The 21,783-nt window shown below is 32.9% G+C and overlaps 1 long non-coding RNA gene across 1 annotated transcript; it reads right to left on the reverse strand.

Moving 5' to 3' along the window:
• Window positions 1-19,488: 19,488 nt before the first annotated feature.
• LOC143057252 (uncharacterized) lies at window positions 19,489-20,938 on the reverse strand. The gene is made up of 2 exons (XR_012972686.1): window positions 20,527-20,938; window positions 19,489-19,640 (listed from the first exon to the last, which is right to left on the reverse strand). It is a non-coding gene; the product is annotated as an uncharacterized LOC143057252 (long non-coding RNA).
• Window positions 20,939-21,783: the final 845 nt, after the last annotated feature.

Consider the following 21,783-nt stretch of genomic DNA (forward strand, 5'->3'; position numbering starts at 1 on the left):
TACCAGCATTGTAAATTCTTGGTATTATCATTTTCCGTATAATCGTTTTACTCTTAACAGTATAAAAATTCAGAAATGTTAGTATCATGAACATAAGTAGAAATTCCAGTTGCTTTAACCACAGATGTACATTTATCGCCTTTATTCCCTTCGGCTATATGCTCCAGCTCAGTCGTTCCGTAACAGTCCAATTTTCGGCGTAGGACTACTGAGCGCCGCCGAATCACATTTTGGCCAAAAAGGCACATCCGGTTGTCCTACTGTAATGTTCGTATAACGGCTTTGATATGTCAGCAGGCATTATTAACGACGTCACAATGTCTGAAGAGAAGCTATCATCGACGTCACAACATCAACATGTGTGAAGAGTAGACATCGACGTAACAACATCACAATGTCTGAAGAGAAGCTATCATCGACGGCACAACATATGTGAGGAGATGGTATCAAATTTGCTTTCGTCGGGGGTAAAACTGTCTAACGGAGGAGAAAAGACCTTTAACAGAACGATAAAAAAAATGATACCCGGATTTTCTACATAAAGATATCTTAAAATGTCAACCACTAGACACAATATTTTTGGCTCGTTCGGTGTTCTTTTCGGTTTGAGACTCGCTGCTTATGAGATCTGCAATCTATATTTATTGAGTGACTGTACATGAGGCAATTATTTCTACATCAAATTTAGTTTTATCATCCTCAATGCTGCTACGTCATCACTATATGAAATTGAAAAATATATAAGTTACCTGCATCTTCAGATCTTTTGAACTGAAAGTTGTATACTTTCAGAAGTATCTCTTGAAAGTCTGGTTCGCTACCAACGACTGTGTAGCTGATCTGAATTAAAAATACGAATGTTGATGTGTTAGATAGTTTATTTATATCAAAACTAAAAAGTAAAAAAAAATCATAGATCATCTACGGTTTTTCACGTATTTTATATTAATTGAATACGACTGTTCTATAAAGACCCCCCCCCACCCCCAAACAAAAAACAATACAAAAAAACACACACAAACACACACACACACACATAATAAAGACTTACCTTGGACGTTATTTGAAAATTTCCAACGTTTTTAAAGTCAACAACGGTCTGCAGCTTGTAAAAATATTCATAATTTTTTTCGAAGTGTATAAATTTTGGATGAACAGAATCCAAAAATGACAAAATTAGTAAAATTTGAAACAACCACTTCCTCATGTTGCTGAAGCAGTGTTGTCTTTTCGTTTAACTTAACATACTATTTTATGTAGCAAACATAAAATATATGTGACCATTTAAATCGTTCTTTTATTAAATCTGCCAATAGCGATAAACTTCCTTAAAAGATGCAAATAAGGTTATATAGTATAGATATGTATGCTTTAACTCAACAAATAATACTTAAAAGTATGAAGGACATTAGAGATATTAGCTTCATTCTTCACATTTGAGAACGTCTGATTACAAAAATAGATGCAAATATATTGAAAAAGGTAAGTTTTTATAATTAGATTATCAGAATAATTAATAGATGTTGTAAAATTGCTTCCTAATCATCTAAATATAATTATAAAACAAACAGTGCCCTAATTTATTATAGTTGTGTGATTAATCATTTTTGTTTGCGATAAATAGTTGTTTTTGTGCTTCAGGTAAAATGAACGCCACGCTTAACTCCAAAATATATTAGACTTATCCATACCTTAGATAAGCTGGTTGAAAGATTACATCTTAATTATATGAAAACAAGTACAATCCCACCTGTTAGGGGTTTAGTATCATATCATCATTAAATATACGAGAACATATCCTGGTTTTGGTATCGATGTGTTAATGTCCGATGCAAAGAAGATATGAGTGAATCCAAAATATGCCTTCTTTATAATTACCCGACAACAGTATCGTAACTATAAGATCCCTTGTAAATAAGTCTGTTTAAAGGTTTTGTTAGCTTTTGAGGTGAATGCCAACATTTTTGTGCTTTATAAGGAATATTTCCATAAAAGATTGGATGTGAAATACCTAAACGTATATGATGTCTTCATGTTGATTTACATTTATGAATGATGTCTGTGTACCGATAATAAAATTTAGTATACTATGTTAAAATCAAATACGTTGTTACGTACACGAGCGAATCGAACAAGTAGAGATATATAAACACCATGTTAAACCTTTCAACATTTGTATTGTCTGTCCACAGCCAGGAGTCTATGATTCAGTGTTTGTTGCTGGTTGCTTTCCGACATATTTGTCACCTTTTTTCTTTATATTTTATAATATAATCCAGAACGTTAGTTTTACTGTTTGATTTGTGCAATGGAGGTACATTTTAAAGCTTACTATACAGTATATAGGTTTTTCTCATTTATGGAAGCTGTGCAGTGCATGACCTATATAGTTGCACATAACAATTTTCGTTTTCTTATTTACGATCATATCATTATTGGTTATCTGGGACCTGTTTATCGAAACTGTCCTAATTTCCGTCCTAAGAATTTCTTAGTACAGAATTTAGAATAAAGCCAATTAGGACCGACTTACGTCTCAGCATGCACATCGATGCTATCTTAGGAATATCTTAGCTAGGACGTCCTAACCGATGTCCTAAGTATTGGCGGAAATAGAAATACAAATTTAATCTGAAAAAAATAAAATATGATATCATATTTTATCAATAATTTCTTTTTGTAATATGGTTCATTCGAAAATAATTATTAGCTTTAAATAAAAGGTAATAAATAATGATGGTATAATAACTGTACATTTAAACTGTATAAAACAAAACAGAATACAAAAATAATAACAACGTATTATATAAAAATTTAACAAACTCATTGTAAACTAGATATATAATCGGTAAAAATCATTACACGTTTTTTGAGTGAGTTGAATTCGAAGTGTCACGGTTTCATTCTTTAACAGTTGAAAGGAAAATCTCGTGCATTTTATATATAAAACAATAATTAATAGTTATCCCACAAGGACGCGGTGTGTCAGTGTAAGATCACCCCGATGGCCGGAGGCCAGAGGGTGATCTAACACCGACACAACAAGTCCGAGTGGGATAACTATTTTACATCCCAGCTCTTTTAGATTAGACGAAAAAACATTTACAATTCATAAAATCTAGTTTAGAACGCTACACAACCATTATAATATACTTTATATATTACTATATGATGTATACCCTTTATGACCCCCGAACCCGATGAGTAGATATCAAACAATTTCAACTCGCCCCACTTGCCTATCAGCCCACACTATATCGACACTTTATAAAAAAATCGCCCCACTCTTGTTTATCGACTCGCCCCACTTTTGAAAAAGTGTAAAATCAAATTGAACAATCAGTCTGACAACTCACTTATTAACGAAAAAGGTTTAAACCCCACTGAATAAAGGTCTGCCAACTCGCCCCACTTATAAAAAAGATCTTGCTTCCTTTAAGTATGTTAAGCTACTGTCAGTTCGTATCCAGTCGTCCTGGTGTAGTGGTATGTGTCTTGGCTTAATATGCTAAAGGTCTTGAGTTCGAATCCCAGTATATACATAGGATTTTTTCTACGTGAATTTTGATAGATAGTCTTTTCCGTATAATTGACTATAAGTTTTATAGTGGATTTGACATTCCCGCCAAAAATGTTACAGAACAAAGGAAAGCATGCATAACAAAGAAACTCAAACTCAGATCACCCCTGTTAGAACAAAGGAGCTGGGATGTAATACGTGTGAAAATGAACAAACAACGAAATTCGAATATATCCTAAAGTTAGGACCATCCTAGGACCAGATTTGGACGCCTAAATTGGTATCATAAAGATAGGACAAGTCTTAGGATTTTCCTAAGTTAAGACATGTTTTAAATTGATAAACCCACTTAGGACTAAGATGACTTTATTGTGTCCTAAGTAAGAGAGTTTCGATAAACAAGGGGATCTTAGGATTAGGATGTGTCCTAAGACCAACTTATGACCCATCTTAGTCCTAAGTGGGTTTATCAAACATGTCGCACCTTAGGAAAATCCTAGGAATTGTCCTAACTTTAGGATACCAATTTAGGTGTCTTAAGATGGACTTTAGGATAGATTTAGAACGGTCAATTTGTAAACAAACATGGCCGCCGCATATATACTTTTCAGAAGAAATAGACTTCTTAGGGACGGATAATTACTAGAAAGAAAGGACTTATTCTTTTCAACCTTGTCAAGGAGAGTCTGTAGTTCAGCATCTGTAAAATTCGTCTCTTGCTCATTTTCAAACGTACTTTTTTTAAGTTATAAAAAAGTTGAAGTACTCCGTATTTATATGAAAGATGCACGAGATTTCCCTTTGAACTTTTAAAAGTATGAAACCGTGACACTTCGAATTCAACTCACTCAAAACATATAATGATTTTTACCGATTATATATCTAGTTTACAATAAGTTTATTAAATTTTAATATAAAACGTAGTTATTATTTTTTTCTTAAAATGTTTTGTTTTATACAGTTTAAAAAACTTTAAATGTACAATTATTGTATAAAAAATACTACAACACACCCGCGAAATCGCGGGCATATATTTAATTACAGATTGTGAACTGTTTTTTGAAAAAGATATTATGTATGGAGAATTTCATTAAAGGTATCAACAGCCCTCTCCCTTTTTCAAAAGTCCGATATTTCTTTCCTTACTGTTATATTCAATTATTTTCGTGTTTCTGGCCTCACACCACAATTATTCTTCTCCTTTGCTACAATGCATCTTTTGGTAAAAGTCAAATTAAATTAAAAATTTGCACCGCTTCAAACATGAAATAAATGTAACTGCTTATATATAGACCATTATTAGTCCAATAAAATATGCTTCTAGGACAATCCATCAGTGTAATTTTCTTTTGAAAGCCTTATTAACATGCCAATGTTGAATATGAATCTTGTATAAATGAATAAAACCGACTAAGGCTAATTTAATGGGGTTTTCGGAGGGGTCCTGATCCCGAAATCCCGGGCTAAAAAACATGAAATCCCGAGATGCAGAATTTAAAGAAATTCATATCCCGAAATCCCGAAATCGAAAAATATATTTCCAGATCCCGTAAGGATAAATCCCCTAATCCCAATCCCGAGCTTAAAAACTCCCGATCCCGACGTCCTGAAAAAGGTCCTGCCTCCCTCTAATCTGTACCCTACTTTCATTTTTGCCAAATCACTACTTTTACTTTCAACAATGAATTTTTATGCCCCGTTTATGGGCATAATGTTTTCTAGTCTGTGCATCCGTTCGTTCGTTCGTTCGTTCGTTCGTTCGTTCGTCCGCCCGTCTGTCCCGCTTCAGGTTAAATTTTTTGGTCAAGGTAGTTTTTGATGAAGTTGAAGTCCAATAAACCTGAGTGCCGATGTGGCATCCGTGTACTATGAACACATTCTTGTTTCCACATGTTTTACTTATTTTAATATATATATATGCAACTGGTAGTAAACATTTCAAAGAAAACAGTAGACAGAATACAGAGAGTCTCTATATATTAAAGTAGTATAATCGTAGTTTACATGTAGATAAACGCGAAAAATAATTGTCCTCACTAAGGAGATATAATAGTTGTGATTCTTGCGATCTAAACATCATGATATGGAGAACGCTCTGATTGGCTTATTTATTTTTCATTTTTGTTTTCTATCATACGATTGGTTGTACTTGTGCATGTTTCAAGGTGGCACGGTAGTATTTGCATTCCAGAATTTAGGTTGCTCTTTTGTGTACTCTACTTAGGTAAATGTATCTAAACAGTGTGATTGGACAAAAAATACAGTATCAACTGAACATACTTTCCCAAACTGAGGGATGAATCAGGTGTAGAAAAATATGAAATAATTTTACATACAGATGAAAATGAATTTTTGAGAATTTTTTTAAATTTTGTATTCACTGCACCATAAAATACCTAAAAGTACTAGTGGCCTTAGGTTTTTAAAAATAGCAAAAAAAGTAAACGGTCATGATACATATTCAAATTCATTTCTGAATAGTAAAATGAAAGTACTTCAGTTAACTGTGAATGTAGATTTTTTTGCAGTGTTAGAAAGTGGTGAAAATTCTAAAAAGGCTATCATTATCCCTTATGGGCCAGGAAATACTACCGTGCCACCTTAAACGCAGGTGGCAGTTAGGTCCGCTGCTGTATGCCCTGAGGTAATCGGTGCCCTGAGGTAATCGTGGTAATGCGTCATTGATTAAATACGCACGAAAATATAGTTCTTATTTAGATAGATCTTAATACCAAATTTTAATGTGACCAAATACCAAAGATGTCAACAAACTTCCCAAATGATTTTATTATTTGTATTCACCGATCATTCATTTCGTATGTACGTGTAGGGTGGGGATGGCTGGTAAAATTATAAACTTTTTTTTTTTATAAAAATTCAATTAATGTCTGAAGTATTCATTCATGACAGGGTTACCTGAGGTAACCCCAATTATAACAACAAATACCTGCATTAAACTCAAGTCAACTGAGGTAACTTTATATATACATCACATAAACAATACAAATCTATGAAGTCCTACATTTCAAATTAAAAAACTGTGGAATAACAATATGAATGTATACACTAGCAAAGTATCAACTAAGAATTCTTTCATAGCAGGGTTACCTGAGGTAACCAAAACAATAACAGCAAATACAACCTATTTAACTCAAGTTAATTCAGATCACCTTTACATATACATCACATAAAAAATATAACTTTAAAGAATTCCTACATTAAAAATTAAGAGGTTGGTTTATTACACCATAAATGCATATACTAAATATTCTGTCATGCACGGTTACCTCAGGTAACTGATAAAATAGAAACAAGTATTATCCATTCATATCAAGTTAACTTAAGTCGCCTTTCAAATATATCACATAAACAATACCCATCTATGAAGTCCTACATTTAAAATAAAGAAATTGTTTGATTACAACATAAATGCAAACTATCTAAAAAGCATTTTTCATAACATGGGTACTTGAGGTAACCCCAGACATAATTACAAATATAACCCACATAACTGAAGTTAACTGAGGTCACCTTTACAGGTGCATCACATAAACAATACAACTTTCATGAAGTCCTACATTTCAAATAAAGAAGTTTGTTAGAAGTTTGTTTATTACAATTAATGAAAACACTAGCAAAGTGTCTACGAAGGATTCATTCATTACAGGGTTACCTCAGGTAACCATAACAATAATTACAAAGATAACCCATCTAACTCAAGTTAACTGAGGTCACCTTAATATATATACATCACATAAACAATAAAACTTTCATGAAGTCCTACATTTGAAATAAAGAAGTTTGTTTATTACAATTAATGTAAACAATAGCAAATTATCTAAAAAGAATTCATTCATTACAGGGTTACCTCAGGTAACCATAACAATAACAACAAATACAACCCATATAACTCAAGTTAACTCAGGTATCACCTTTAAATATATATGCATCACATAAACAATACAACTCTATGAAGTCCTACATTTTTAAATTAAGAAATTGTGTAATTAGAATATAAATGTATACACTTACAAAGTATATACTAAGAATTCTTTCATAGCAGGGTTACCTGAGGTAATCAATACAAAAACAACAAAAACAAACTATTTAACTCAAGTTAATTTAGATCACCTTTACATATACATCACATAAACAATATAACTTTAATGAATTCCTAAATTACAAATAAAGAAGATGATTTATTACACCATAAATGGATATACTAGCAAAGTATCTACTAAATATTCTGTCATGACCTCAGGTAACCCATGAAATAGAAACAAGTATTATCCATTCACATCAAGTTAACTTAAGTCGCCTTTCAGAAATATCACATAAACAAAACACATCTATGAAGTCCTACATTTAAAATAAAGAAATTGTCCGATTACAACATAAATGTTCACACTAGCAAACTATCTCAAAAGCATTCTTCATAACATGGGTACCTGAGGTAACCCCAGACATAATTACAAATATAACCCACTTAACTGAAGTTAACTGAGGTCACCTTTACATGTGCATCACATAAACAATACAACTTTCATGAAGTCCTACATTTGAAATAAAGAAGTTTGTTTATTACAAGTAATGTAAACACTAGCAAAGTTTCTGCGAAGGATTCATTCATTACAGGGTTACCTCAGTTAACCATAACAATAACAACAAATATAACCCATCTAACTCAAGTTCACTGAGGTCACCTTTTAACATATATACATCACATAAACAATACAAATCTATGAAGTCCTACATTTCAAATTAAAAAATTGTGGAGTTATAATACAAAGGTATACACCAGCAAAGTATCTACTAAGAATTCTTTCATAGCAGGGTTACCTGAGGTAACCAATACAATAACAACAATACAACCTATTTAACTCAAGTTAATTCAAATCACCTTTACATATACATCACATAAACAATATAACTTTAATGAATTCCTACATTTAAAAAGAAGAAGTTGGTTTATTACACCATAAATAGATATACTAGCAAAGTATCTACTTAATATTCTGTCATGACAGGGTTACCTCAGGTAACCCATGAAATAGAAACAAGTATTATCCATTCACATCAAGTTAACTTAAGTCGCCTTTCAGAAATATCACATAAACAATACACATCTATGAAGTCCTACATTTAAAATAAAGAAATTGTCCGATTACAACATAAATGTTCACACTAGCAAACTATCTCAAAAGCATTCTTCATACCATGGGTACCTGAGGTAACCCCAGACATAATTACAAATATAACCCACTTAACTGAAGTTAACTGAGGTCACCTTTACATGTGCATCACATAAAAATACAAGTTTCATGAAGTCCTACATTTGAAATAAAGAAGTTTGTTTATTACAATTAATGTAAACAATAGCAAAGTATCTACAAAGAATTCATTCATTACAGGGTTACCTCAGGTAATCCAATAATAACAACAAATACAACCCATATAACTCAAGTTAACTCAGGTATCACCTTTAAATATATATGCATCACATAAACAATACAAATCTATGAAGTCCTACATTTTTAAATTAAGAAATTGTGTAATTAGAATATAAATGTATACACTTACAAAGTATATACTAAGAAATCTTTCATAGCAGGGTTACCTGAGGTAACCAATACAATAACAACAATACAACCTATTTAACTCAAGTTAATTCAAATCACCTTTACATATACATCACATAAACAATATAACTTTAATGAATTCCTACATTTAAAAAAAAGAAGTTGGTTTATTACACCATAAATAGATATACTAGCAAAGTATCTACTTAATATTCTGTCATGACAGGGTTACCTCAAGTAACCCATGAAATAGAAACAAGTATTATCCATTCACATCAAGTTAACTTAAGTCGCCTTTCAGAAATATCACATAAACAATACACATCTATGAAGTCCTACATTTAAAATAAAGAAATTGTCCGATTACAACATAAATGTTCACACTAGCAAACTATCTCAAAAGCATTCTTCATACCATGGGTACCTGAGGTAACCCCAGACATAATTTCAAATATAACCCACTTAACTGAAGTTAACTGAGGTCACCTTTACATGTGCATCACATAAAAATACAAGTTTCATGAAGTCCTACATTTGAAATAAAGAAGTTTGTTTATTACAATTAATGTAAACAATAGCAAAGTATCTACAAAGAATTCATTCATTACAGGGTTACCTCAGGTAACCCAATAATAACAACAAATACAACCCATATAACTCAAGTTAACTCAGGTATCACCTTTAAATATATATGCATCACATAAACAATACAAATCTATGAAGTCCTACATTTTTAAATTAAGAAATTGTGTAATTAGAATATAAATGTATACACTTACAAAGTATATACTAAGAATTCTTTCATAGCAGGGTTACCTGAGGTAACCAATACAAAAACAACAAAAACAAACTATTTGACTCAAGTTAATTTAGATCACCTTTACATATACATCACATAAACAATATAACTTTAATGAATTCCTACATTTAAAAAGAAGAAGTTGGTTTATTACACCATAAATAGATATACTAGCAAAGTATCTACTTAATATTCTGTCATGACAGGGTTACCTCAGGTAACCCATGAAATAGAAACAAGTATTATCCATTCACATCAAGTTAACTTAAGTCGCCTTTCAGAAATATCACATAAACAATACACATCTATGAAGTCCTACATTTAAAATAAAGAAATTGTCCGATTACAACATAAATGTTCACACTAGCAAACTATCTCAAAAGCATTCTTCATACCATGGGTACCTGAGGTAACCCCAGACATGATTACAAATACAACCCACTTAACTGAAGTTAACTGAGGTCACCTTTACATGTGCATCACATAAAAATACAAGTTTCATGAAGTCCTACATTTGAAATAAAGAAGTTTATTACAATTAATGTAAACAATATCAAAGTATCTACAAAGAATTCATTCATTACAGGGTTACCTCAGGTAACCCAATAATAACAACAAATACAACCCATATAACTCAAGTTAACTCAGGTATCACCTTTAAATATATATGCATCACATAAACAATACAAATCTATGAAGTCCTACATTTTTAAATTAAGAAATTGTGTAATTAGAATATAAATGTATACACTTACAAAGTATATACTAAGAAATCTTTCATAGCAGGGTTACCTGAGGTAACCAATACAATAACAACAATACAACCTATTTAACTCAAGTTAATTCAAATCACCTTTACATATACATCACATAAACAATATAACTTTAATGAATTCCTACATTTAAAAAGAAGAAGTTGGTTTATTACACCATAAATAGATATACTAGCAAAGTATCTACTTAATATTCTGTCATGACAGGGTTACCTCAGGTAACCCATGAAATAGAAACAAGTATTATCCATTCACATCAAGTTAACTTAAGTCGCCTTTCAGAAATATCACATAAACAATACACATCTATGAAGTCCTACATTTAAAATAAAGAAATTGTCCGATTACAACATAAATGTTCACACTAGCAAACTATCTCAAAAGCATTCTTCATACCATGGGTACCTGAGGTAACCCCAGACATAATTACAAATATAACCCACTTAACTGAAGTTAACTGAGGTCACCTTTACATGTGCATCACATAAAAATACAAGTTTCATGAAGTCCTACATTTGAAATAAAGAAGTTTGTTTATTACAATTAATGTAAACAATAGCAAAGTATCTACAAAGAATTCATTCATTACAGGGTTACCTCAGGTAATCCAATAATAACAACAAATACAACCCATATAACTCAAGTTAACTCAGGTATCACCTTTAAATATATATGCATCACATAAACAATACAAATCTATGAAGTCCTACATTTTTAAATTAAGAAATTGTGTAATTAGAATATAAATGTATACACTTACAAAGTATATACTAAGAATTCTTTCATAGCAGGGTTACCTGAGGTAACCAATACAAAAACAACAAAAACAAACTATTTGACTCAAGTTAATTTAGATCACCTTTACATATACATCACATAAACAATATAACTTTAATGAATTCCTAAATTACAAATAAAGAAGATGATTTATTACACCATAAATGGATATACTAGCAAAGTATCTACTAAATATTCTGTCATGACAGGGTTACCTCAGGTAACCCATGAAATAGAAACAAGTATTATCCATTCACATCAAGTTAACTTAAGTCGCCTTTCAGAAATATCACATAAACAATACACATCTATGAAGTCCTACATTTAAAATAAAGAAATTGTCCGATTACAACATAAATGTTTACACTAGCAAACTATCTCAAAAGCATCCTTCATAACATGGGTACCTGAGGTAACCCCAGACATAATTACAAATATAACCCACTTAACTGAAGTTAACTGAGGTCACCTTTACATGTGCATCACATAAACAATACAACTTTAATGAAGTCCTACATTTGAAATAAAGAAGTTTGTTTATTACAATTAATGTAAACAATAGCAAAGTATCTACGAAGAATTCATTCATTACAGGGTTACCATAGGTAACCCAATAATAACAACAAATACAACCAATTTAACTCAAGTTAACTCAGGTATCACCTCTAATATATATGCAATACATAAACAATACAAATCTATGAAGTCCTACATTTTTAAATTAAGAAATTGTGTAATTAAAAAATAAATGTATACACTTACAATGTATTTACTAAGAATTCTTTCATAGCAGGGTTACCTCAGGTAACCAATACAATAACAACACATAAAACTTATTTAACTCAAGTTAATCAGATCACCTTTACATATACATCACATAAACATTATAACTTCAATGAATTTCTACATTAAAAACGAAGAAGTTGGTTTATTACACCATAAATGCATAAACAAGCAAAGTATCTACTAAGTATTCTGTCATGACAGGGTTACCTCAGGTAACCCATAAAATAGCAACAAGTATTATCCATTCATATCAAGTTAACTTAAGTCGCCTTTCCGGTATATCACATAAACAATACACATCTATGAAGTCCTACATTTAAAACAAAGAAATATAAATGTTCACAATAGCAAACTTTCTAAAAAGCATTCTTCATGTCATGGGTACCTGAGGTAACCCCAGACATAATTACAAATATAACCCACTTAACTGATGTTAACTGAGTTCACCTTTACATGTACATCACATAAACAATACAACTTTCATGAAGTCCTACATTTGAAATAAAAAAGTTTGTTGATTACAATTAATGTAAACACTAGCAAAGTATCTACGAAGAATTCATTCATTACAGGGTTACCTGAGAAACAGGGTTACCTCAGGTAACCTAATAATAACAACAAATACAACCCTTTTAACTCAAGTTTACTCAGGTAACATATATCTATACATCGCATAAACAATACAAATCTATGAAGTCCTACATTTTAAATTAAGAAATTGTGTAATTACAACATCAATGCATATACCAGTAAAGTATCTACGAAGTATTCTTTCATGACAGGGTTACCTCAGGTAACCCCAAAAATAACAGTAAATATAATCAATTCAAATAAAGTTAACTCAAGTTGACTTTCCTAAATATCATATAAACAATACACATCTATAATGTTCAAATTTATTAAAAAGTAAATCGTTTATTACAACTTAAATGTATATTCTGGAAAACTATCTACAAAGTATTCTTACATGACAGGATAACCTCGGGTAACCATAACAATAACATCAAATAAAAAATACAAATCTATGAAGTCCTACATTTTTAAATTAAGAAATTGTGTGATTAAAATACAAATGTATACACTAGCATAGTATCTACTAATATTTTTTTCATAACAGGGTTACCTGAGGTAACCCAAGCAATACCAGCAATTACAACCAATTTAACTAAAGTTAATTCAGATCACCTTTACATTTACATCACATTAGCAATATAACTTCAATGAATTCCTACATTGAAAATGAAGAAGTTGGTTTATTACACCATAAATACATATACTAACAAAGTATCTACTAAGTATTCTGTCATGACAGGGTTACCTCAGGTAACCCATAAAATAGCTACAAGTTTAATTCATTTAAATCGAGTTAAGACAGATCGCATTTTCTAAATATCGCGTAAGAAATTTACATCTGTAAAGTCCAACATGTAAAATAAAGAAATTGTTTGATTACAACATAAATGTTTACACTAGCAAACTATCTAATAAGCATTCTTTCATAACAGGGGTACCTGAGGTAACCCCAAATATAATTGCAAATATAACCCACTTAACTGAAGTTATTTAAGATCACCTTCACATATATATCCCATAAACAATATAACTTCAATGAAGTCCTACATTCAAAATGAATAAGTTGGTTTATTACAATTAATGTAAAGACTAGCAAAGTATCTACGAAGTATTCATTCATGACAGGGTTACCTCAGGTAACCCCAATTATAACACCAAATACAACCCATTTAACTCAAGTGAACTCGTGTAACATTTACATATAATCGCATAAACAATACAAATCTATGAAGTACTACATTTTAAATTAAGAAATTGTGTAATTACAGCATAAATGCATATACCAGCAAAGTATCTACGAAGTATTCTTTCATAACAGGATTACCTCAGGTAACCCCAAAAATAACAACAAATATAATCGATTCAAATCAAATTAACATAAGGTTGCAGTCTTGTTATTGACTGCTCCATAGGCTTACATGCAAAACAGCTGATCTTAGAAAAAAAATTCATGTTCATATCATGGATGTACCAAAGTGAAATTGTGATTTAATTGAAAAAAGGGGGTCTTGCCACGAAGAATAAAACGTTACGTAATCCTGAAGTCAACTCATTTTTTTCTACTTTCTGTTTGCTATTTGTACTAGACCTCACCACTTCAAGTAAACATGATATCCTTCCACTTTCCTGGAATGATATTCCCAGAAGATGAAAGATTTTTTAAAAAGTCTATATTTATGTTTCCATTCACCATAAACCTATAAACAAACAGAAAAAAATGAGTTCAGAAAAAATTCAGTCTACTAAATTATCTGTAAATCTCATTCTTGTCTATCTTTATGAATAACCTGACCATGCACAGTTGTACAGTGGTTCACTGAGGAAACCTACCATGCACAGTAGAACAATGGTTCCTGAAGTAATCTGACCAGGCACAGTAGTGCAATTGTTCCCTGAGGTAACCTGACCATGCACAGAAGTACAATGGTTCCCTGAGGAAACTTGACCATGCACAGAAATACAATGGTTCCCTGAAGTAATCTGACCATGTACAGGAGTACAATGGTTCCCTAGGGAAAGCTGACCATGCACAGTAGTATAATGGTTCCCTGAGGTAACATGACATTGCACAGTATTACAATGGTTCCCTGAGGTAACCTGGCCATGCACAGTAGTTCAGTGGTTCCCTGAGGTAACATGACCATGTACAGTAGTGCAATGGTTCCCTGAGGAAACCTGACAATGCACAGTAGTACAATGGTTCCCTGAGGTAACCTGACCATGCACAGTAGTACAATGGTTCCCGGAGATAAACTTACCATGCACAGTTGTACAATGGTTCCCTGAGGTAACCTCGCAATGCACAGAAGTACAATGGTTCCCTGCAGTAACCTGACCATGTACAGTAGTACAATGATTCCCTTAGGAAACCTGACCATGCACAGTATTACAATGGTCACCTGAGGTAACATGACAATGCACAGTAGTACAATGGTTCCCTGAGGTAACCTGACCATGCACAGTAGTACTGTGGTTCCCTGCAGTAACCTGACCATGTACAGTAGTACAATGATTCCCTTAGGAAACCTGACCGTGCACAGTATTACAATGGTCACCTGAGGTAACATGACAATGCACAGTATTACAATGGTCTTCTGAGGTAACATGACAATGCACAGTAGTACAATGGTTCACTGAGGTAACCTGACCATGCACAGTAGTACAATTGTTCCCTGAGGAAACCTGACAATGCACAGAAGCACAATGGTTCCCTGAGGTAACCTGAGCATGCACAGAAGCACAATGGTTCCATCGGTAACCTGACCATGCACATTAGTACAATGGTTCCCTGAGATAAACTGACCATGCACAGTAGTACAATGGTTCCCTGAGGTAACATGACCATGTACAGTAGTTCAATGGTTCCCTGAAGTAACCTGATGATGCACAGTAGTGCAATGGTTCTCTGAAGTAACCTGACCATGCACGGTAGTGCAATGATTCCCTAATTACTTACCATGCACAGTAGTACAATTGTTCCCTGAAGTAACCTGACCATGCAGAGTAGTACAATGATTCCCTGAGGTTACCTACCATGCACAGTAGTAAAATGGATCCCTGAAGAAACCTGACCATACACAATACAATTGTTCCCTGCAGATTAGTATAATGGTTCCCTGGGGTTACCTGACCATGCACAATAGTACAAAGGTTCCCTGCACCGTAGTACAATACTTTCCTGACGTTATCTGACCATGCCCAGTGGTTCCCTGAGGTAACATGACCATGCACAGTAGTACATTGGTTCCTTGTAGTAACATGACCATGCACAGTAGTACAATGATTTCCTAAGGTAACATGGCCATACACAGAAGTACAATGATTCCCTGAGGTAACCTGACCATGCACAGTAGTAAAATGGTTCCCTGAGGTAACCTGACCATGCACAGTAGTACAATGGTTCCCTGAGATAAACTTACCATGCACAGTAGTGCAATGGTTCCCAGAGGTAACCTGGCAATGCACAGTAGTAGAATGGTTCCCTGAAGAAACCTGACCATACACAATACAATTGTTCCCTGCAGATTAGTATAATGGTTCCCTGAGTAACCTGACAATGCATAGTATTACAATGGTTTCCTGAGGTAACCTAACCATGCACAGTAGTACAATGGTTCCCTGAGGTTACATGACAATGCACAGTAGTACAATAGTTCCCTGAGGTTAAATAACCATGCACAGTAGAACAATGGTTTCCTGAAGAAACCTGACAATGCAGAGTAGTACAATGATTCCCTGAGGTACCTTACCATGTACAGTAGTAGAATGGTTCCCTGAGGTAACCTGACCATGCACAGTAGTAGAGTGGTTCCCTGAGGAGACATGACAATGCACAGTAGTACAATGGTTCCCTGAAGTAACCTGACCATGTCAATAGTACAATGGTTCCCTGGGGAAACCTGACCATGCACAGCAGTACAAAGGTTCCCTGAGGGAACATGACAATGCACAGTAGTACAATGGTTCCCTGAGGTAACCTGACTATACACAGTAGTACAGTGGTTCCCTGAGGTAACCTGACCATGCACAGTAGTGCAATGGTTCCCTCGGTAACATGACCATGCACAGTAGTACAATGGATCCCTGAGGTAACCAGACCATGCACAGTAGAACAATGGTTCCTTGAAGTAACCCGATTATGCACAATAGTACCATGGTTCCCTGAGGTAATCTTACCATGCACAGTAGTACAGTCGTTCCCTGAGGTAACCTGGTCATGTATAGTAATTTACATATGACCTGAGGTAACCTTGTCATGTACAGTAATTTACAGATGACCTGAGGTAACCTGGTCATGTACAGTAATTTACAGATGACCTGAGGTAAACTGTCCGTGAAAAAAAAGAACATAGATGTAATCTGGACTGACTAAGCTGACGAAGGGAGTTATGCACATTCAATTGTGGTAACCTGAGGTTTGTAGAAAATTAGCGTTTTGCAAAGTTTATCTGTGGTAACATGCAGCTGGTACAATGACCATGAAGTTGTGACCTTAGGTAACCTCACCATATTCTAACATACAGAGGTATTCTGAGGTTACATATTTATATACAGTAGTTAAGAAATGACATTAGTTAACATGTGCACTTGGCCATGTATAGAAATGCAGAAGTGCCCTGAGGAAAACTAAAAAAATAGTGTTTTGTAAAGTTTATACTAACTGTGGTAATACGAGTATGTGCAGTAATACAGAGTAACCTCACCATGTACAGCAATACAGAGGTAATATTAGGTAACCTAACAATGTTCAATCATACAGAGGTGACCTGAGGTAACCTCACCATGTGAGCAATCACAGATATGATCTGAGATACAGGAAATACACAGTAATTTAGAGATGACCTAAGGTTATCTGACCATGTACAAAAGTCCACTGGAGATGTGAGGTTTTTCCTTGAAAATATCCAACATCTCTCAAATAAAATTGATTAAGACAATTAACATTTTAAAAAAGCAGCTATATACTATATAACCTGTGCTTGTAACTACGCTACTTTCAAAGTAATGTCAAATGAAAAAAAAAAATAGATTACTGTTCGTACTGCAATGTTTCTCTTTTTTAATACTGGTGAATAAAATCCTTACAGTGTGTACTGGCTGGTCATCATCGCGTATGATACGATTTTGATACTCATACACAGCTAATGAATATTATGCATGAATATAGATAAAATCAGCACGTGTAGCCATAGACTGAGAGTTGTAGATTTGTAGTGTAAATATATAGATGCCGTTTATAGAATACAAAATTAGATCAGAAACATAGTTATTAAAATTGAGAAAGGAAATGGTGAATATGTCAAAGCGACAACCATCCGACCATAGAGCAGACAACAGCCGAAGGCAACCAATGGGTGTCCAATGTAGCGAGAATTCCCGCAGCTGTAGGTGTCCTTCAGCTGGCCCCTAAAAATATGCATTATAGTTCAGTGATAATGGACGTCATACTAAACTCCGAATTATACACAAGAAACTAAAATTTAAAATCATACAAGCCTATCATACTAAACTCCGAATTATACACAAGAAACTAAAATTTAAAATCATACAAGCCTAACAAAGGCCAGAGGCTCCTGACTTCCCAGCAGGCACACAACGTTGATTTAACATTGAATCAATGTTTATTTTCTATGTTGAATCAATGTTGAATTATTATTAGATTTTGCAAATTTGTATCAACGTTGAAATCCTATGTTGAATCAACGTTTATGTTCAACATTGAATCTATATAGATTAATGGTTGCTTCAACATTGAATCTATATAGATTAATGGTTGCTTCAACATTGTTTCAACCAATAGCTTAATTTGAATTCAGATTGAATTCAGGGTTAATTCAATACTAGTATTCAACACCGAATCAAAATTGGTTAGTAGTTGTGTTCAACTCTGTTTCCACCTAAACTTATATGTTTCATTTATCCTGTTTTTTCTGTGTCTTGCAGTCCTTAATTTTATACTGTAGCAATATTCAAGCTATTGTCTTCTCAAGGCGCTCAACATGCAAAATGCCATATCAATATTCTGCCTCAGGAATCCTGATCCAATAACTGCTCCATTAGACCCAAGTTTGAAAAATAATCTCTAAACAAAATTGATTAACTTTAAATAAAGTCATTGTATTTATATTTAACATGGTGTGGACTTTAGCTCATTGTTGAAGACTGTATGATGACCCAAAGATATATAAATAATATTCTTTGGTCGTTGGTTGTCTTGTTACCAATAGGTACAACAATAAAAAGTGTTTGGGTGCACAAAGCTTTGAATACAATGTAGATGTCATTAACTTCCAATTTAAATACTATCAGTAATTTTCAACAATAAGACTGAGTGACCACATTCGTGTGGTAAGCATTGTGAGAACATGGCTTGACCATGATGATGATAACAACTAATCAACTGAATAACAAATATGTGTGTTGAGGGATTTTCTACGAAACATAATTTAACCACCAAGATTTTTTTTAACATTTTACGATCTATGCTTATAACAACACAAATTATCATCCAAGAGAAATATTGATTTCGAAAGCGCACAACCCTTAATACACAAATTTTGCTCAATGTCTATTTGAAATATCTGATTGATCAAAATATAAAACAAAGTTTGCTGTTCGGGCACTTCCTACCCCATGTATTCTAATGTCCAACCACTGATTATAGAGAAATATTCAATACGATAAAATTAAAATAAATTTATTTATTAATAGTGAAACTTCAAGTTCTTTTTTCTCATACCATGTCTTTTTAGAGCCAGTTTTAGAAAGCTTATTGTTTTGTCAGACACTTGAATTGCTGTTCCGTGATTCCATCTAGGTCTTCATGATGACATCTACAAAATCAAAAGTTGTAACATTGTCAAGTTTAATTCTGTTCAACACATTTAACTATAATTAATAACTTCATAATGATATTACTTTAAAGTATAAATCAAAAGCATAAGAACCGGTGAAAACTTAAGTAAATGACAGTTGTCCTTTGAGGTCTCAACTACATTTCCTTTTAGATAGACTAGAAGGTATAATCTGCAAGAAAATCCTAAATTTATACTAAATCATAACTTGATCTGGCACAAGAAATTAAGAGTACCCACACGAAACACGGAAAATAAATAAGAGAAAACAAAAATAACGCATGTCGAACCAAATACGAGAAATAAAACGGCAACTTGAACACATGAAATAAATAGGCCATAAATGCAAATCACTTTTTACCACCCTCATATACATGTACCCTTTACAATAAAACTGAGTGACCACATAAAACTGAGTGACCAGTTATGTCGGTTAAAAGCTCATTAGAGCTTATGTTTGTCTATGTTTGTATACCTTGCCGACTCTAAATAAAGCTTATTTATTATATTTATTATTTATTTATTTACAGTAAAATTAAAGGTCGAACTTGGTGAGTCATATATAGCTTCCAAAAGTTGTAAACAAGCCCCCCTTTTTATACGATTCTTTTAACTTATGATTCAATCATATGATTTCAAATAGTCAATGATAAAAATTCATGATACATTGCAAGATATCTTGGGAATGGTAACATGCTATCCTGATCCTGATCCTAAGGTCAATCCTTAGATTGTCCTAAACAACCCCCTTTTTCACGTGTAAAATTTCAACTTTTCAGTACTGACTACTGTTTCATAACGACATGATATGCTCACATTTCTAAAATACGATAAGTTAATCACAACAATTAATATAAATACTTACGATAAAAATGTAAAAGCTGTAAACAGGAAAGATATTGATAAAAACTCTGCACTTGTGGACTCGTTAGCGGATATTCAAACTTTGGCAACAAAAACAACTGCGCATGCGCATATAAATCTGAATAGTCTTAAAATAGAAATGTTACAATGCCGCGAAAATTTAAATAGTTATTTAAATAGATCTATCCGATGTTTATATTACAAGTTGTCAACCATTGTTTATGTACTGATGTAAACGTATTTCTCTTTGAATTGATAAAAAGAATAGAAAAAAGAAAAATGAAAACAAAATATTTGACATCAAGGAAAAAGGGGGAGGGATCTTTTAAGGGGAAAGGGTTATTCACAAATATTTAATTTTATATTTACTGTATGATCCTGTATACACGCTGGTTCTATTACTAGTATAATGTTTTGGGGAGGGGTGAAATTTTAGAATTTTCTATTATTTCAATATTTGGTGTGCGAAGTTCATGATTAAATAGTAATGCTTATATATACACTGTGATTGTATTATGTGTTATTCTATAATCACCACAACAATTAGTGATAAATCTACTAAAAATTTTATTTAATGTTAATATCGTTGTCAATTTACATTTGTGATGTGTCCAATACTTCTTTTTTGACAATTCTAGTATCCACAACTACTGGGTTTTGTATATTGTTTAGCCAACGTTGATTCATCGTTGGTATTTCAACACAATGTTAATTCAACGTTGAAACAATGCACTAATTTCAACGTTGCATTGTCAACGTTGAATCAATGTTGAATATTTATTGATCAATGTATAACCTAAAATCAACAAAGATTCAACGTTGATTCAACAAAGTGTGCCTGCAGGGTTGGGACATGCGCAAAATTGCAGCGGGGTTAAACATGTTTATGAGATCTCAACCCTCCCCCTATACATCTAGCCAGTGTAGAAAAGTAAAAGCATAACAATACGCACATTATAATTCTGTTCAAGAGAAGTCCGAGTCCGATGTCAAAAGATGTAACAAAAGAAAATAAATAAAATGACAATAGTACATAAATAACAACAGACTACTAGCAGTTAACTTACATGCCAGCTCCAGACCTCAATTAAACTGATTGAAAAATATGTGTTCATCATATGAATATCAGGCACAATCCCTCCCGTTAGGGGTTTAGTATCATACTATCATAAAATATATGAGAAGAACATAACCCGTGTCATGCCAACAACTGTTTTTTAGAAATAGATGTGTTTAGTTCCGATTCAAAGACTCTATT

This window comes from Mytilus galloprovincialis, chromosome 13 (genome assembly GCF_965363235.1).
Source record: "Mytilus galloprovincialis chromosome 13, xbMytGall1.hap1.1, whole genome shotgun sequence".
In the NCBI taxonomy this organism is placed as follows: domain Eukaryota; kingdom Metazoa; phylum Mollusca; class Bivalvia; order Mytilida; family Mytilidae; genus Mytilus; species Mytilus galloprovincialis.